Below are 19,092 nucleotides of genomic sequence, written 5' to 3'. Positions count from 1 at the left end.
ACCTCAGAAATTGTTTAAAGATTGGAAATTAAAATGATTGATCTTGTCAAACAAATAGCCCTTTAACTAAATTAGATAAGATATTTGTGGTGTATAGAAAGAGAGGCCAAAGGCAAAGGTTGGTTATAGTGTGGGCACCCAAAATGTTACAATCAACTAACGACCAAAGTGTAAAAAATTAAACATAGAGGTTTGAATATGATTTTAAAAAATGGCCTTAAGGAATAGGAATGTAAGTTATAGGTTTGCTAAAACAAAAAGATAATAATGACTTTTTGAAAATTTATAAGCTTTATGAATTAATGTGATTAAAAAACTTCAATACATTTGGAGATTTCAAAATGACTAGCTAAAATTGTAGTTGGATATGTATTTAAATTGAAGTGAAGCAATGCTTACATAATTTTGATGGTCTATGTAAAGTTTTATAATTGTACTTCAAAATATTTAATAAATAGATAGATAAGAAGATGAATGATAAAGCTAAAATATACTTTTTGTAGAGAAAATTTAGATAATATTTAAAAACATCTATTTTTCTCATGTTGTAATGAATCCTTGTATCTATATGATGTTATGTAACATTGTTGTTGACTGTTTACCTTCAACCATTCATTATTAAAATTATTTTATTATTATTTTTTATTCAATAAAGAAAAAAAAACCTATTAAATAAACTTTACAGATCAAAACATCTATCCACTATAATCAAATTCTGGTTAAAAAAAAAAAAAAAAAAAAAAAAAAATCAATAATCAATATATTAAATAGAATCAACCACAACTCCCACTAGAACACAGGAGGAAGGTAAAGTGATTTCTTTTACTTTACCCAATGATATCATAGAGGCATTCGTTGAGAACAAAACTTCTTTAAATGGGTCGTTACAATTGGAAACTCAAGGAGTTCCTTCACAATTTTATTTTGAAGTGAAATGTCTCGTACAAAAACCATTTCATTAAAGTGCTTTTGGAATGCTTCAGTGTCTACAGCAGATACCCTAACTAGTTCTACTTTAGGGTTTCTCTCTGTAAAGTAATTGTCTTCCATTGCATTTAAAATTGTTGAGTAGCCATATACTCTGATCTTCTCTACACTGATCAAATTCCAGTAACATTCTGGCCGAATCTCCAATACTTCACACTTCATTATTGTTAGTATTTTTAGTGAAGGCAGAGCTATGTCTTCCACCATTGGCACCTGCTGTAGATTTTGTAGCCCCAGCTTAGGAAATGCTCCCCTTTTGCCAAATTCCTCTAGAAACTTCTCAATGCTAGGGCACTCAATAATCTTGAGGTGCTTTATACGAGAAAGTTTGTGCAAGTCTAGAAGTTTCTCCAACATGCCACAGTTGAACAAATTAATGTAGCTCAGATGTTGAAACCTAGAAAATGAAAATTCTATCCGAAGTAATTGAGGACATGTTATAGAGAACTTCCTCAATTTGGACATGGCAGTCATGTTATGGGGTAGACATTCCATATTTGTGAGATCCAGAGTTAGATACTTCATCTGCTCCATCATTCCTAGAATTCCTTCCTGAATTGTCTTGCCATAATTTGCAAGAGACAGCTTTGTAAGTTGTTTTAGGGTGCCCAAATCATTAATTGAAAGTAGATCTCTTGTGCAGCTATTCCATCCTATCTTTGTCCATGCATTTGGGCTACCATATACATTCAGGTATTGAAGAGATTTAAGGCGTGAGATCCCAAATGGCATGGACTGAAGGTGTTCACAAGAACCAAGGTCTAGAACTTGTAAGGAAGTCAACTTAGAAATGCTGGATGGGAGTTGTGTAATGCTAGATTTACAAAGATCTAGTATTTCAAGCTTTCTCAGAGCAGCAATAGAATTGGGCAGCGTTTGGATTGGCACAGAGCGTAGCCTAAGGCAAACTAAATTCTTCAAACACCCAATGTGTTTTGGGAGGGAGCTCAGGGCAGTCCATGACAAATCCAAGACTCTCAGAAGTGCCATACTCTGAATCACTTCTTGTGGAATTTTCTTTAAACCGCGATTGCCATTAAGTAGCAAGGATCAGACATGGGGAGCTCGAAATGTCTTGGGAAGTCTAGTCAAACAATTGTTCCTCAACGAAATTTTGATGTGTCTAGACCAGTCATCATCATCTGGGAGCTCTCATAAACCTCTACCTGTCCGAAAGAAGCATCTCTCTTCTTTCTCAGCAATTTCATGTGCTAAATCGTGCAAAACATCATGCACCCTGAAAATGAGCACACCTCCATTATGATCCTTCAAGAGGGGTTCGATTAGACATCGGTCGACTAACAAATTGAGGTAATTCTTTCCTATTTGATAAGAATCTGGCCTGCCAAGCAACCCTTCTCCAATCCAGTACTTTGTAGCTGTTGAATAATAGATATCTTCATCTTCCTTGAAAGCAATGAGGCAGAGGAAGCACAACTGCAAGGAAACGCCATAATTGGCCAAGACATCGTAGCTTAATCTCAAGCTCTTATAAATTGACCCTCCAACATCCTTCTGAAGCCTCTGGAGTGCAAATTCCCATTCATCTACTTTAGTGATTCTCGACATTGCCTTTCCAATTACCTTCAGGGCTAATGGAAGGCCCCCGCACTTGTTGTAGACATGCCTGGCTGTTTCTCCCTCAATGCCTATGGGAAAAACTCCACCGTTGTGTGGAAAAGCATGAAAAGAAAAAAATCTCCAACTATCATCCTAGTTCAGATCTTGCATTTGGATGATTGATGGAGCAGGAATACCCAACTGCAAGAGCACACTCTTAGTTCTCGATTGGGCAATTATGATGTTGGAGTTGTGGTATGGAGAGTTAGGCACACACAGCTCCTCTAGCAATGATGTTGCACTTGTTTCCCAAACATCATCTAAAAATAGGGCAAATCTGTACTTTGTCATGCTCTGATTCAACCAGGTTTTTACTTGGTCTTCCTCTCCGCTCTCCAATCTTTCATTTACTTTAAGGGCTATTTGTTTGACCAGATCTTTTCTAAGAGCATTGAAAGATGGAGTTTGTGAAATAGTAAGCCAAAGCATCAAGTCATTAGTAAACAGATTTTATACCTCATCATTGTTGAAGAGTTGTTTGAGTAATAGAGTCTTGCCGGCCCCTCCCTACCCAAGTATGCCGAAATGACACAGATTTTGGGCCTTTTGTGAATGAATCAGCTCCACAAGTCGCTTTGATGTAGAATCTTGTCCAACAATGAGTGCCTCCTCAATATACATCGTGCTTGAAGTGGCCAAAGAAGGAAATGAAAAGATATCTCCAGATGTGCCGGCAAGTCCAGCATTTCCCTTCAAAGAATCCATTCTCTATTTGATCTATTGAAATATTTCATTTTAAGCCACATCTTGATGAAGCTGATGTAGAAAAGTGATGCAAGGGAATCCTACAATTGAAATTATTTCACAGATTCGAGACTTTTCACATCTTCGAGATGATGTAGACATTATCAAGATTTATTTTATAATATGTCGGGTGAAGTCTTAAGTATTTTGATTTAATAAATATTTTGTATTATAATGGAGTTGACATAGTAACATTAGTTGTTTGAATCGGTTGTGGGAAGTTAGAATAAAGTAGTTATATGAACTAGTTATCGGGTCTTGCAAGTTAAATACAATGCAAGGAAATTTGATAGGTGTGTGTGGTAGAGTAGGAGAAGAAGAGAATAGGGGAACCGATGGGAAACAAGAATGTTCAATGTAGTATGCAGTGACAAATAAAATAACATTTCATATTTATGTATGATCATCTCTATGACTGTTCGGCTTTCTCAAATGTTTTCATTTACTTATTTTCATTTCGTTGTTCTTAACCTTGTAATTGGTATTTGAAGTTTACCCTATGTTGCAGCACGTCAAATACAAAGTGGATTGACCATATGATGGGGTTGTGTGTATTCGTAACCCTTATTGTTTGTATTGCAGTTGCAAAAAATTATTTGTGTTTGGAATGGTGCTGCAATGGCAGAGAAGAGAAACGCTATAGGAGGCAACATTGTTGAAAATGTAATAGGGAATTTAATGTTATGTTTTAAATGCTTTTAGTTTTTGAAGTTTGTAATAACGTCCTACATGTGGTGGCATACCTAGAGTAGCAGTTCGATAAGCTCTCCAGATATAGCCACCTAGGACCATGTGTGTGGATCTTAAATTAGAATAGTTTTTTTTAGTTCGTAGGTGGAGTGTTTAATGATTTTTAGAATCCAATAATAGGTAGTAGGCAGTTTTTGGAATATTCTTGACTTAGAAAATGACTATCTAATATTGGTAGAAAAAATGTTTTAGATTCTTATCCTTTTTTTGGATAGAAGACATTCTTCTTTTCTAAAATAAGAAGAAAACGTTTCACATCCTTTAATTAGGAAAAGAAAGTCAGTTTTAAAATGTGAGCCAGTCGGCTATGTAAGAGGGGAATTGAATTTGGAGAGATATGGAATGTTTTTCATTTTTTTTCTTTGTGCAAGTTTTCGATGGTCTGAGTTTTGAATGGATTTTTCTTAACTTCTCACTGGAAACAAGTTGATAGTTTGCAGAAGATTAAAAAGTTTTAGTTTTGGGTCGAATTCGATATTTTTGCAGAAAACTAGTCTCAGTGCATGGGTAATATCTCCCAAATGAACCGTTGGATTTTTCTCAAATTTTGATATGTTGTTTGAAACATAGTTACACAAAATATCAACGGTTAGATTGAGTAAATCTTTTTTGGTTCGAAAGATATTTATGTTTGAGTGCAGGTCTATCTGGAGGCAGCAAGAAGATATTTTGGGGCATTTTATTTTTAAAGTTTTGTTTTGAATCTAATTTTAGTGTGTGATCCTGAAGGTTGTAGATGCCCCTTGAAGCAACTCAGTTGAGTGACTAATTCCTCCTGAGTTTTCCAAGGTGTGGCTCTACATCATTTTTGGTATCAGAGCTTGAGAGTTGCAGGTTGTGAAGTTATATGTTGAATGCCCCTGATCAAGATTCCTCAATAGGGTCAAGCAAGATGGTGACCAATGTAGAGTTAGTGAAGCAAGTCGAGGAGCAAGAAGAACTTATCCAAAAAGAAAATAGGGAGTTGAAGGGGATAGTGGCAGAACTAGCCAGTAAATTGGAATATATGCAGAATATAGTTGAGAAGAAAGAAATGAAAGAAGAAATGGAAGAAGAAGAAGCAAAAAGACAAAGCTATAGCCAAAGACATTCTATATTCCGAAAAAAGTGCAAGTGCAAGAATAAGGTATGCAAAGTTATAGTTGATAGTGGTTCCTTTGAAAATATAATCTCAGTAGAAATGGTTGAGAAACTGAATCTTCCAAGAGTACCTCATGATTTACCTTACAGAGCTTATGGGTTAGGAGATGAACAGTGGATTGATGTCTTCGAAAAGTCATATGTTTCTTTTAACATTGGACCATATTTTGATACCATTGAATGTGATATTATGCCTTTAAAAGATTGTCACTTGATTTTGGGAAGAGCATGGAAATATGACAGGTCAACCATATATGATTGTAGAGAGAACACATATACCGTCAACAAGAATGGGAAGAAGATGGTTTTGCTTCCATTGAAGGATGATACAACATGGAAGGAATCAAGAAGTATAGGTCTTATTGATAGGATAGAATTTCCAATGCATGATGAAGTGAAAGAGGAAGTGAAAGAAGTTTTGGTAGAGGCAAATGAAACTACAGAGAAGGCAACCATAAAGAGTGTAGATGTATGTGAAGTTGGTACAAAAATCTCAACAATGATAGATGTAAGTTGTCCTTTGGAAGGGAAAGAACCTGAAGAGCAGAAAGAAGATAAATTGTAGCAAGTAAATGTTGATGAGAAGAATAAAGAGGAAAGCCCTATGGGATTTGAGTGTGATAAAATTATGGTTGGAACAATAATGTGTCCTTTGAAAATAGAGAAGAGTACAATGTTGGAAGGTACTCCTATGGAAAAGATTTTGGAGGCAACTAATGAAGCCTTAAATATGCATAATGAAGAATAATGTCAAGAGGAATGGCATGAAGATGAAGCTAAGGAATGTGTAACAAAAAGTTCTAAAGAAGAATCTGATTTATGGGAAAAATTTGCAGCCATTGTGGGAGAATGGAAAAGGCATGGCGGTAGTATGGAAACTCAGCTTGAAGAAGAAAGGAAAAAGTTCAATACTATTATTGTTCTTGAGAAAAGTTGTAATAAGAAAGAGATATTTGAAAGTGAGATTACTACAGAAGATCAAGATGATGATAAATGTTTAATAAAGGAAGAAGACATAAATACGATTCTTAAGATTCAAGATGTGAAACTGGTTGATAGTCAAGAAGCAGATAAGTTTATGGTTACTATTGATGAAGATAGATATGATGCACATTACATGGTGTATAAGGAAGCTCATATTCAAAAAGAGAACTCAAATCATCTTTATGCTGATGATATGTTTTCTTCTAATAATTTTTATGCAGGGATGCAGATTTCATGTATAGTGAATCATGCTAGAGAATTTTCTATGACATTTACAGCATTAAAGAATCAAAGCTACAAGGTGGAGAAGTTGGATATTATTTTTGTTTTTCTTGTAGATATGCTCATCCTAGTTCAAATAAATTGGAAAGTTCAAAAGAAGAATGAGATTCATTTCTACAACACATCATCTCAAGAGGACTTGAGATTCATTCTACAAGGGAGTATGTTGCAATGGCAAAGAAGAGAAACGCTATAGGAGGCAACATTGTTGAAAATGTAATAGGGAATTTAATGTTATGTTTTAAATTCTTTTAGTTTTTGAAGTTTGTAATAATGTCCTACATGTGGTGGCATACCTAGAGTAGCAATTTGATAAGCTCTCCAGATATAGCCACCTAGGACCAGGTGTGTGGATCTTAAATTAGAATAGTTTTTTTTAGTTCGTAGGTGGAGTGTTTAATGATTTTTAGAATCCAATTATAGGTAGTAGGCAGTTTTTGGAATATTCTTGACTTAGAAAATGACTGTCTAATATTGGTAGAAAAAACGTTTCAGATTCTTATCCTTTTTTTGGATAGAAGACATTCTTCTTTTCTAAAATAAGAAGAAAACATTTCACATCCTTTAATTAGGAAAAGAAAGTCAGTTTTAAAATGTGAGCCAGTCGGCTATGTAAGAGGGGAATCAAATTTGGAGAGATATGGAATGTTTTTCATTTTTTTTCTTTGTGCAAGTTTTCGATGGTCTGAGTTTTGAATGGATTTTTCTTATCTTCTCACTGGAAACAAGTTGATAGTTTGCAGAAGATTAAAAAGTTTTAGTTTTGGGTCGAATTCGGTATGTTTAGAGAAAATTAGTCTCAGTGCATGGGTAATATCTCCCAAATGAACAGTTGGATTTATCTCAAATTTTGATATGTTGTTTGAAACCTAGTTATCCAAAATATCAACAGTTTGATTGAGAAAATATTGTCTGGTTCAAAAGTTATACATGTTTGTTCACGGGTCTATCTAGAGACAGCAAGAAGCAATGTTTTGCAGAAAAATGTACTCTGATGCGTGGTCAATATATCAAGTTTGAACTATTGGATTTCTCTAAAAAATTTATATGTTGTTTAAAACCTAGTTACACAAAATCTTAACAGTTGGATTGAGTAAATATTTTTTGGTTCGAAAGATATTCATGTAGGAGTGTAGGTCTATCTGGAGGCAGCAAGAAGATATTTTGGGGGATTTTATTTTTAAAGTTTTCTTTTGAATCTGATTTTAGTGTGTGATCCTGAAGGTTTTAGATGCCCCTTGAAGCAACTCAGTTGAGTGACTAATTCCTCCTAAGTTTTCCAAGGTGTGGCTCTGCATCAAACGGGATATTCTCATCATGGAGATATCAGCAGATATGAGTATCTTTGTCCAATTATAGTCAGTTATAAAACATTACCACTGCGTTCTCTGCATCAAAAAGTAACTGGGGCTACATCCTTTTCCACATGCTTTAGCAAAATTTCAATGATATTTTTGATCTTTCTGCTCATTGTGTGCCGAGAACAACGATGAAAGTATGAGGGTACAGTGCAACACTGTGTCAAATCAGATGCTTCCTCAAGAAGATCACTCAATTTGTTCAACCAGTTGTTGATTGTGGAGGGCAAAGGATGCCTCGATGTACTCACTTTCCCAGAGTTTAGAGCCTTCTGATACTCCTGTAATTCCTAGAGTTTAGATCATATCTTTACGGGCATTCAACTCTTTCTTGCATCAGACCGCAATGGTGATGTGATGAATAATCTGATCTCTAGGGATGAAACCAGGATCGACCATTTTGGGGCAGCCGAAGAGAAAAAATGAAATTCTATAATGAAATGGATTTTCTCTAAAAGGGGAGATAAATAACAAAATGGGGCTAAAGCTGTAGTCAACAAGCTCGCTAATTGGTTGGCCTGTTTGCAAAACCAGTCTTAAGGTTTCATATGAAATGGATTTAGAAAGATCTTTTAGACAAGAATATTCCTAGGCTAGCTTAGGACACTGGCCATAGATTTTATGCAAACGCCTAAACTGAAGTAATTTTATTCGCAGTTTTCCCTATTTTACTTTCAATACTCCGAAGTTGTAACTATGATAGGATATTTTAAGAGCAAATTTAGTTCTCTGAATATTTGCTAATAAATTTGATTTTTACTTTACTTTATTTTGTTCTAACAAAGAATAAAGTAATTTTTAACTTTTCTTTCTCTTTTGTATGGAACATTAATACTATTGTAAATATAGCTGTAAATGCTTATGTGATAGAAATAAATTTATATACTAAATTTTATTTGTGTAAATCTAAAATATATAAAGTATATCTTTTATTTAGAAGTATGATCTATTAAACTTATAAATGAAATTGAGATAATCACATTTTTTAGAGTTTAGAATTTAAATTAAAATATTTTTAATCTTAAAAAACATTTCAAAGTCTAGAACTTTAGGAAAAGTGGTTTGTATAAATAAAAGTAAAAGGACAATTTAAAATAACTTGAACAAGCTAGAAGAGGAATTGAGACTATAATTTTTCCTTTTCTCTTTTATGTACATAATCTCTATGTTTGATATAAAAAAATCTATGTGCATTTCTATATGAATTAATACTATAATTTTTGTATGATTAATAATCCCATTCTCTTCTATACCAATATTTGATACGACTATGATGTTGTCATCTACTATCCTACAACATACACAAACAATAAAATATAAGATCTAGAACAAGACCCATAGTTACCAACTTTGAGGGACTTCACTACTAGGAAAGAGGATCTAATAGTTGAGCACCGTAACTTGTTGCTTCTCAAAATCCTATATGGAAATTAAAAATCAAAAATTTTCTTATAGTAGCTTACTTGACAATTCCCTTGCTTATAATGAAGGTTTTCAAGCCACATCATAAAAAATGATGCCACAACAACATGACTTTTGCCAAAGTGTCCAAAACAGAGCCCTCCATTCCCTTGAAAAGAAGGGAGATCAATTGTAGTGCATTAGGGAACCCCATTGTTGTGCAGAAAATTGCTATCACAACCACTAGAATGAGTTCCAAGTACTAGGTCATCTCCCTTAATTGAGAGTTATTTTTAGCTATAAAAAGGCACGCAATAATAAATTCTTATTAACTTTCATGATTTTGACTTTCTCTTATGTAGAGCCAATCCCACATAAGTCAAATGTAATAATTAAAAAAACATAATATTTTCTTAAGCATATCATTCAAAGATTTAAGCATAGGACCAATTTTAATTTATCGTAAGTAAATTGGTGAACTCTCTACTAAAATTTCATCCATTGGAAGGAAATAATAAATGACCTATTTTACAATTAATTGCAAGTCACCAAAGCCCTTAACTCCTAAATTTTCCATTAGCTGCTATTTTAAATTGGATATTAATGCCACTTATCCCTAATGTTGTTTGTATAAGAGAAGCAAATGTTGCATTTTTTCTTCTTAATGGAATCATCTTAAAGGGTCATCAAAATAATTCTATTACATGATTATGGTAGAATAAAGATCCATCAAATTATAAGTTATTGGTGTATTTTTAATCCAATGAAAGACATATTCCTCTATAAATTATGTGGTTAAAGATGTTTGTCTAGAATTGCATATGTTGCTAAGTAGTACATTATGAATCAAATAAAGCTCAATATGGAGCATGAGCCACTTTTCCTTCTATCAATAAGGGTTGCCTTAGACAATAATCATTTGAATGGATCAATTTTGGCAACAAGATGAGTAGTAGCATTAAGCATACAATGCTAGATAATTTTTAGGCCAAATAATATTATCACAACATTTTTCTCCATGGATGAGTTGTTCAAGCTACATCTCGCTAATGTCTTGCTTGGGTAATAGATGACATTCTCTCTTCGTTGATCATCGTTCTATGATAAGATGACACATAAGCCATGTTGCATAATTGAGATGTAGATAAACATAAAGATGCTCATTTTTTAAACACCTACAACTAATAGGGCCTATATAATTGTCTCCCGTCTATTTAAAATTGCCTTTAGACAATTTCTTGAAATCTATTGCTTAAATATCATTAACATGCACATAGTCATACTTCAACTTATCTTGACAATTTGTCTTATTCACTTAATCAAATCAAGCCACTTTCTTATATTGATTGTATTTGAATTACTAGTTTATACCGCTCTAAAATAAGAAATGGTCTTCTTACTATATTTACATTTAGCTCATTAATAGTAAAAATTAATCACAAAATATACAATTATTATTGTTGAATAGACGAAATCATCCTTTATGAGTTGATTAAACCATGCTTATGATTGCCAAAAAAATTTATTGTAAATATTATGTATGTATTCATATGTTTGGCTTAAATAAGTACCACTCTATCTAGTAAAGAATATAAATGGTATTCTTAAAGGTAGTTCAATAATAGAGGAAATTATTATTTTGCATTGGTAGTCGAAAAATCTCTTTTCTTAAGAGAAGTGTATTAATGACCACAATAGTTAACTTCGTGTACCCACATATCTTAAATGATACATTAGATTTCAATAATTTTTAATGTTGCCTCTCTATGCAACTTAATTGCTTAAAGTTATTGTTCTGGCTTCTAAGTAGTAATGACACATGGTGTGTATCTATTAAGCGCACAAGGGTTAAAATATAGTCATTTCAAATTTCCGTACAATACCTCCTTAAAGATGTCTAATAACTTGTGCGCTACAACCATCTAAAAAATTATTGATACTTATAATAATGTCCTAATAGCTTATCAAAAAAATAAAAAAAATCTAACTAATGAAAATACAAATGAACAACTATCATACATGATATATTAATTAACAGACCTTTAATTGTTATTTGATGATTTCTTTGAAATCGATAATTAAAAAATAAAAAGATTAAATAAAAATAAAAATAATTAATAATTGAAATGTGAACACAATGATACTCTTCACTTATTAAAAATTGCTCGAGAGATCCCATTTGAACATGGGAATGGGAATAATTAATGAGTAGGAAATAATGCACCTTAACGTTGCACATGGTGTTTCAATTTCATATTGAACGCTATCATATGAAATTTAATTATTCCACCCAAAAGTCGTCACATCTGCAACCAAATTTCACACACTATGGAATTTTAAAACTCATCAGTATTACATTGGAGTCTCTCGTATGGAAAGTTTTCCCCAAAATATGTGCATAGCATTAAGGGTAGGAAACATGAAATGCTACTACTTTTTGATTGGTTTTGAATTACTTTGAGGTATTTTTTCAATGCGAGTGTAGTGTGTAATTTATGTATATTTTAATTGAATTTAAGTTTTATGTTTTCTAGTTTTGATTAACATTTTTTATAAATTATTTAAAATTAACATTACTTTATATTTTTGTTTTAAATTATTTTTAATAAATTGTATAAAGATAGATTTTTTAATACTTAAATTATGAAATATAGATTATAAATTTTAAAATTAATTATTTATAAAAATTTATGTTATAATCTTGAAAAATTTATATGGAGTTTAGATTTTAAATTTTATTAGTATAGTTATGAATATGATAATTCATCTTATAATGGTGGTTTTAACCTTACATAGAACACAATTCATGTTTCTATTTATCAAGGTTTTTTAGATGTAAATTTGATAGCAAAGTTATGAATGAGATTAAAGTGTCCATTATAAAAAACCCTCAATTTACTACATAAATCTAACATACTCTTTTCTTTCAGTTTTATATTGTTAAATGCTTGCTTTTAGACAACTACTTGTGTGTGATTGAGCCTCATGTCTCATGTTTCAACTTTGTGTGTGCTATGTCTTATGGTTGTAATTAACCCCTTATTGTCGTGTTCCTAATGAACTTGCATTGGACTTCCAACATATGTTTGAGGGTGATTTTAGAACCTCTTTAGTTTGAGATCTTGCATACTAAAATTCAAACATCACATAGAAGAGAATAAGGAAATTTAAGTTGCAAAAGAATAATGTTGCATTTATAAGCACTATACTTGTGCATATGATTGAGAATTTAGATAATTCACAGTTTAATGTGTGTCGTGTGTACTTCCTCATGTGTTTGTATTCTATTATATGGTTATTTTGACCTAAGGGACACTTTGATTGCTATTACACATTTATTTGCATATTGAGATGATTTGATGCAGCATATTCATTGTTTTGATTACCAATATCATAGATGCTAGATGTTAGATGCTATTTCTATTTAGTTTGATCATATTTTTATGATGATGCCAATGATGTGACTTGATGCTTTATGATTATGCCTAGTTTATTTTATATTTATACTTGGACTATGATTTATACCTTATCAGATGGATGCTACTGGATTCATTTATGGTGTGCTTCTATATAGTGGATATATGTCTTTTACCTTTAGTAAATATATGCTGAAATGATTAAAATTGATTATTTAAATGCTTTATCATATGATTATTATATTTTTATGTTATATTACACCACTACTATGCATTGTTGCTCATTAACACTAGTATGAAGTGATAATGAAATCATAATCACTTGCTTGTGAGATCTACAAAGTTTCAAATTCTCCTTCATGTGACTATTTTTGTGTTTGTGCTTTGGAAATTTATATATTGAGCATCTTCCCTTGATGTTTTCATATTTACTCAACAAGTACCATGTACATTCATGCTTGTTAAAAAAGTTGAGTATATACCTATATCCCTACCAATGACACCAAGAGATACCTTGAACATTCATGTTGAGTCAATGTTATCTTTGTTTGGATGAAATATTTGTAAATTATTGTTATTGTCAACCCTCTAGTAATTAGTAAATCTGAACTCATAATGCATTATGTGATTATACCCATGAGTGTGTGTGCACATTTAGGGTTATGTTATTATCATGAAAAAAGTTAAACAAAATATTAATTTAATTGATTGTTGGAGAATTTTAATTTATTATTTTATTTATCAACTAATTTTCCATAGTTGAATTCTAAATATCCAAAATTATCTTATTTGATTTGGGAAAGGGACCAATCAATCTATTAAGTGATTTAATAGTCTAATCAATAAGTCACTTTAATAAAAGTGCATATATTAGGCATGTGCCATCTTAAAATAGACACACTTCATTTTGAGACCTTTTAGCCCTCGTTAGTGTGGTCTCTCTCTCTCTCTCTCTCTCTCTCTCTCTCTCTCTCTCTCTCTCTCTCTCTCTCTCTCTCTCTCTCTCTCTCTCTCTCTCACTCATATTTTTCAACATGGTCCTTTAGGTGCCATTTATCACCTTTTTGGCCACATATCTTGATAGTTTTAGTTTTCCCAATTCTTTTGCACCTTCTCTAAGGCCTCCAAGACCCCTTTCTGGGACCCTCCTCAAGAATAGGTCCACCTATTTTGGAAGAGGTGAGTCAACCTCTTCCCTACTTAGGAATTTTGATTATGGGGCTTGAAGTGCCTCGATTTGCCAATTGTTTACTCTTGCTCCCAAGTAAGTAAGATTTTTTTTCGATCTCGAAAACTAGTATAAAAGGAGGTTTGGGCATTTCATTTTCATCCATCAAGCATGCAATGCCCCACCAAGGGATCCAAAGAATTAACCTAGAATTTCACTAAGTTTGGTAACATTTTTTTTTTTACATGAAAGTAAATACCATACATAACTTATTCACAATAACGGAAGCAATAGTAATGTCCATCTGAAAAGTAAACATAACATACATAACAGATTACATTCTTTAAGATCCCTTAACGTTGAATTACATACATGAATCCATCTAGCACAACATCCACATGAAATAATAATGATAAGTCCAATGTTTAAATATTACATTTCAAATTCTCATTCATCCACTGTACATGTCACAGGGTATGAAGGCTTAAAAGAATATACATATGTGAAATAAGGTACATCATCCTATTCTAATCCATGATACATCAAAGACAATCACATGATACACATGATACATCATCATAGATTACATATACATCCATCATAAAGATCAAACATAATTAACTAAGTGCATTGTTCCTCCCAACCGTTAATAGCATCATTAGACCATCGTGGGCCCTAGCCATCCCTCCGTGCGTAACATCCCAAATTACCAAAGAGATCATTGGTAATAACATAGTAGGAATGTCGCTCCTAACATATACAACATCATATGTAGAAAGTAATCTAACATGCAAATATAAGCATAAGATAACATCATCTAACATATGCTAATCATCAAATGAAAGGATACATATCCACCATCACGAAGGACGCATCAGCCACGATGTCTCAATGAATCTCCAATGATAAGAGTGGAAAATACACTACCACCTGACCGCGTGGTACCTAAGTGGTCCACTCCCACCGTGCTGAGGAGATAATCTCAAGTCCCAAACAGGCTATCCATAACACATAGCACAAATCTCTATAGTCCAGGAATCCTAAAAGTATACTAACTCAAAGGTTCCAATCATGAAACTGACATCTACTTCCCAGAGGCACACAATGACATGTAGGAACCTACTATGCAAGAGGAAAAGTGTCATCGCATTTATCACGTACAAGTTACCCTGGTAGTTAGCTAAACTCCACGGGTCCATACTGATCTCATGCGGCCACTAGTATCCTCTCGTACTGACAAGGCATACTATGGAATGCAAGGTCGCAACCATGCGTTCTCACTACTCCCATCCTAGCCTATACAAGCACTCAAGGCATGGGCGAGAACCAAAACTCTTATCTTTTTAGGTTCATTCAGTTAGTATTAGGTGTGAATGTTATCACTTATTAATCCAACTTACAATGAGTTACCCTGGCAGCCTCTTAGGGCCCCGACCCCCATTGCAAGCCACTTCCTGTCACTACATGCAGATATCCTACCCTAATGCTCATGGACTCATAAATCTCAAAATCACAAAAATAATCCATAATGAAATCATCAAATATGCATAAAAGCATCAAATCTCCATGAGCAAACATCCATAAAAAATCATGACCACAACAGCTCTCTATTGGCAACTGAAGCATCACTGATAATCAAAAGTATCCAATGGTTCTCAATAACCAAAATATATCTCAAACATACTGATCGAAGACTCCAAAAATGGTTGAGTCAAACATGTTACAACATGACATCATCAAGAATAAATCCACATCTCAGTCCCATCATGGCCACTAGAAGATAACCAAGGATAACTGATCGATGACCAAAATAATGGTTAAGTCAAGTGTCTCATACATAAGAATTTCAACTATAACAATCAGTAATCACAACCAATACATAGAGCATTCCATCACATAACCATGGTTGGGTTTATAAAGATCGAGATTAAAACATCATTATGACATCACAATCACATAACCCCCTAGCCTTTGGTAGACGTCCTATACTAGTCAACACTAGTCAACCCAAAACCCAAAACAATAGCATAAGGAATACACAATGTAAACACATGTTTTGGTTTTGCTAAGTTTACAACTTGAACTTAAATGCAAAAGTCATGGTTTACATTTACAAGTTTAGAGAAAAAATTTGAAGGAACATTTTGTACGTTTTTCCATGTATTGTTTTTGGATGGATAAAAGTTCTCCTTTCTAAGTCTAAAATCCATTTTCCAATTACAATATTTTATTGAAATCGTTCCCCACCAATCTTTTAATTAAATTTCATATACTTTATATATTTTATAATTTAAAACTATTAATTAAATCTTAATAGTTAAATTATAAAATTATTAAATTATTCATCATTATAAAAGATGAATTCTTAAATCTTTTATCAAATAATAATAATTCAAATTTATTAATTACATATTTACATATTACATATATACATATATATATATATATATATATATATTTATTTATTTATTTATATATATATATATATACATACATATGTACATATATAAATAATTATTATTATCGCATTTTAAAAAAATGAAATATAAAAATCGAATTATAAAAATTTGATGGATGACATATATTATAAGTTAAGCGCTTCACATATTACAACCGGCGGTGACCATACTCAATGGTTAATACACTGTCGCCACACATAAGCCGTGCGGCCTGCAGCGTCGACACTCTGCCAAGTGCAGGTGCCGTGCGCACGGGTTTGCATACGATGGACAGACGGATTGGTACATCTGCCCATCCCATGGTCAATACATATAATGTTTAGTTTTATAGCATTTTTCAAAAACGCAAATACAAATCGCAATGGGATTTTGTATATATATATTTTCACTACGATTATTGAATTTGATTCCTCAATTAAATATATACATATGTATGTATATATATATGTATATACAAATTTTGTGTCACAGCATATAAATAATGCATATATATATATATATATATATATATATATATATATATATATATATATATATATGCAGATAAAAACATACATATACACAATATATATAAATTCTAATTCTCAAAATTTTCTTATAAAATTTTAATCCCAAATTTTTTTCCAATAAATAATCTAATGGGTTTGGCTATGAATTTAAACCCTAGCCCCGTTATTTTTTTTTTTCAGATCTATGCATATAAAGATTTCCACATAAATTCAATTGCCCATATTGAGAATGCATACCATAAAAATATGAAATTCCTCAGAAGACATATGGAAGACACGAAGAAGACAGGAATACATGATGTGGAAATAGCATAAGAAAAATCACAAGAATCTACTCGGATTTTGATGCTAAATAGCTCTTCCTCTGAAAACCCACAGTGCAAGCTCCTCCCTTCTTCAGAGTTCTCGAGTCCTCCAATGCTCCAATTGCTCTCCACCCCCCCCCTTTTTTTTAAGCTTCTATGAATGCCTGAATATAAAGAGCTCTCAAGAAACCTTTGGAATGCTTCTTGAAACCGCTGAAAGGTGTTACCAACTAAGCATGGGTCTTTTCCAATTCTTTTTGATGAGTCATAGAATTGTAGACACCTTGTGTTTAATTGATGCACTAACCCCCGTGTGTTGACACATGTTAATTCCCATGCAAGCTTATAACTCCAATTTACTTTTTAAATAATTTCTATTTAAATTTTATAACTTTCATTTTAATTTTTATAACTTTTATTATTATTATTTTATTTATTACTTTATTATTATTTTTAAATTATTATTAATTTTAATTTCTAGTTTTCTTTTATTTAATTTCTTTCCTCAATAATTCACATTTAATTAATCACAATCAAAATATCAAAGATCATGATATTTTATTAATCTTCTCAAATAAATAATTTATTAATTAAATCTATTTATTAAGACTTAATTAATGGAAAATTCACCATAGACCTTCAAGACAAAATATGAAAACCCATCATAGAACAAATCATACAAAATAAATCTAAAGGGTTAAAAATCACGAAATATGTCATCCGACACATTTGGTGGGTATTCAACTTTGATACTTGTCCTAACTCACTAGGACAAATGGTTTTTAGGTTTGGGATTTGGACTTGAGAATTTATCTCCCTTCTCTTATCATTGAGATAGTATAACAGGGTAAACTCATCCTAGCAATTTAGAGAAGTCGATACCCAATACCTACAACCTACAGAAAAACCATGCATGTACATACAATATAAAATGCTAAGCTAAACAGACAATGGCAGAAAGTGGTGCATCGTGTAGATTCCGACTAAGTAGGTGACTGCGACTCCCTTCCTTAACCACATCAGAAACGCCATACAATAAGAAAATACGCACACCATACACATGCAAGTATGGGGTAAGTAACCATAATAAAACACATAAAATAATAAACCATCTAACTAATCATCATTAATAACTAAAAACAATGTAATGATCATCATACATACATGAAATGTAAAGTCTAAATGATCTCATCATATATCAACTGAATCCATATCATAAGATCTGATAGTGTCAAAACAACACCACTAAACCATCAATCATAAAACTAGTCTTCATAGTCTGATAATAATAGCTACAATAAGTCTAGAAAAGATGTGAATGAGGGTAGGCACTACAAAGCATCAACCAAGTTATTATCATCCATTAAGATAAAGCATACACATGTTTATCGAGCAATCATTTTGCATGATGTTAATGGCATAGATCTTTACAAATTTCTCTCTTGAAAAACTAATCAAATTAACCAACTCGAAGGTTTCAGATGGTTAGTTTTCAACCCACATGGTATCTCAGTTGTAGATAAATGTGAATGTTACAAGGAGGCCTTTTGTTGGTATCTTTAATTTGCAAAAAATCTAAATAAATGCAACCACAAGCCAATGTTTTTTCTAGATTTATCAATGAATGCAAGTTCTAACCATGCAACTATATGAATTCCTATTCTAACCATGTGTTCAAAAAATAATAATAGAGTTACAGTAACAAGAAATTAAAGGAAATTACAGAAAATAAAATTCCTATTGGATACAAGTCAAAGCAAGAACGCTTCTATGAATTAAATTTTCAAAAGGATCTAGTAAGAAATTAAAGTAATGAAATTAGGTGTAGCACATCCTCAACTCCACTAATGCAATCTTCAAAGGGAATGATGAAAATCATAGGATGTTTCACAACTCATCAAATTGTATAGCCACAGAAAGTGTGCATACACAAGACAAGTTGCTATGCAAGAACTTGAAGGTGATCGTT

At 32.3% G+C, this 19,092-nt stretch overlaps 1 pseudogene; it reads right to left on the bottom strand.

The window, feature by feature from the left end:
- Positions 1 to 840: 840 nt before the first annotated feature.
- The window catches only part of LOC149558751 (disease resistance protein RPS2-like), an 85,908-nt pseudogene continuing 67,656 nt past the window's right edge, over positions 841 to 19,092 (bottom strand).

The sequence above is a fragment of the Cupressus sempervirens genome, chromosome 5 (assembly GCF_028749045.1).
Source record: "Cupressus sempervirens isolate cs-2001-9-10 chromosome 5, ASM2874904v1, whole genome shotgun sequence".
Classification (NCBI taxonomy): domain Eukaryota; kingdom Viridiplantae; phylum Streptophyta; class Pinopsida; order Cupressales; family Cupressaceae; genus Cupressus; species Cupressus sempervirens.
The sequence above is the reverse complement of the archived record's forward strand: the minus strand, read 5'-3'. Positions and strand labels throughout refer to the sequence as shown.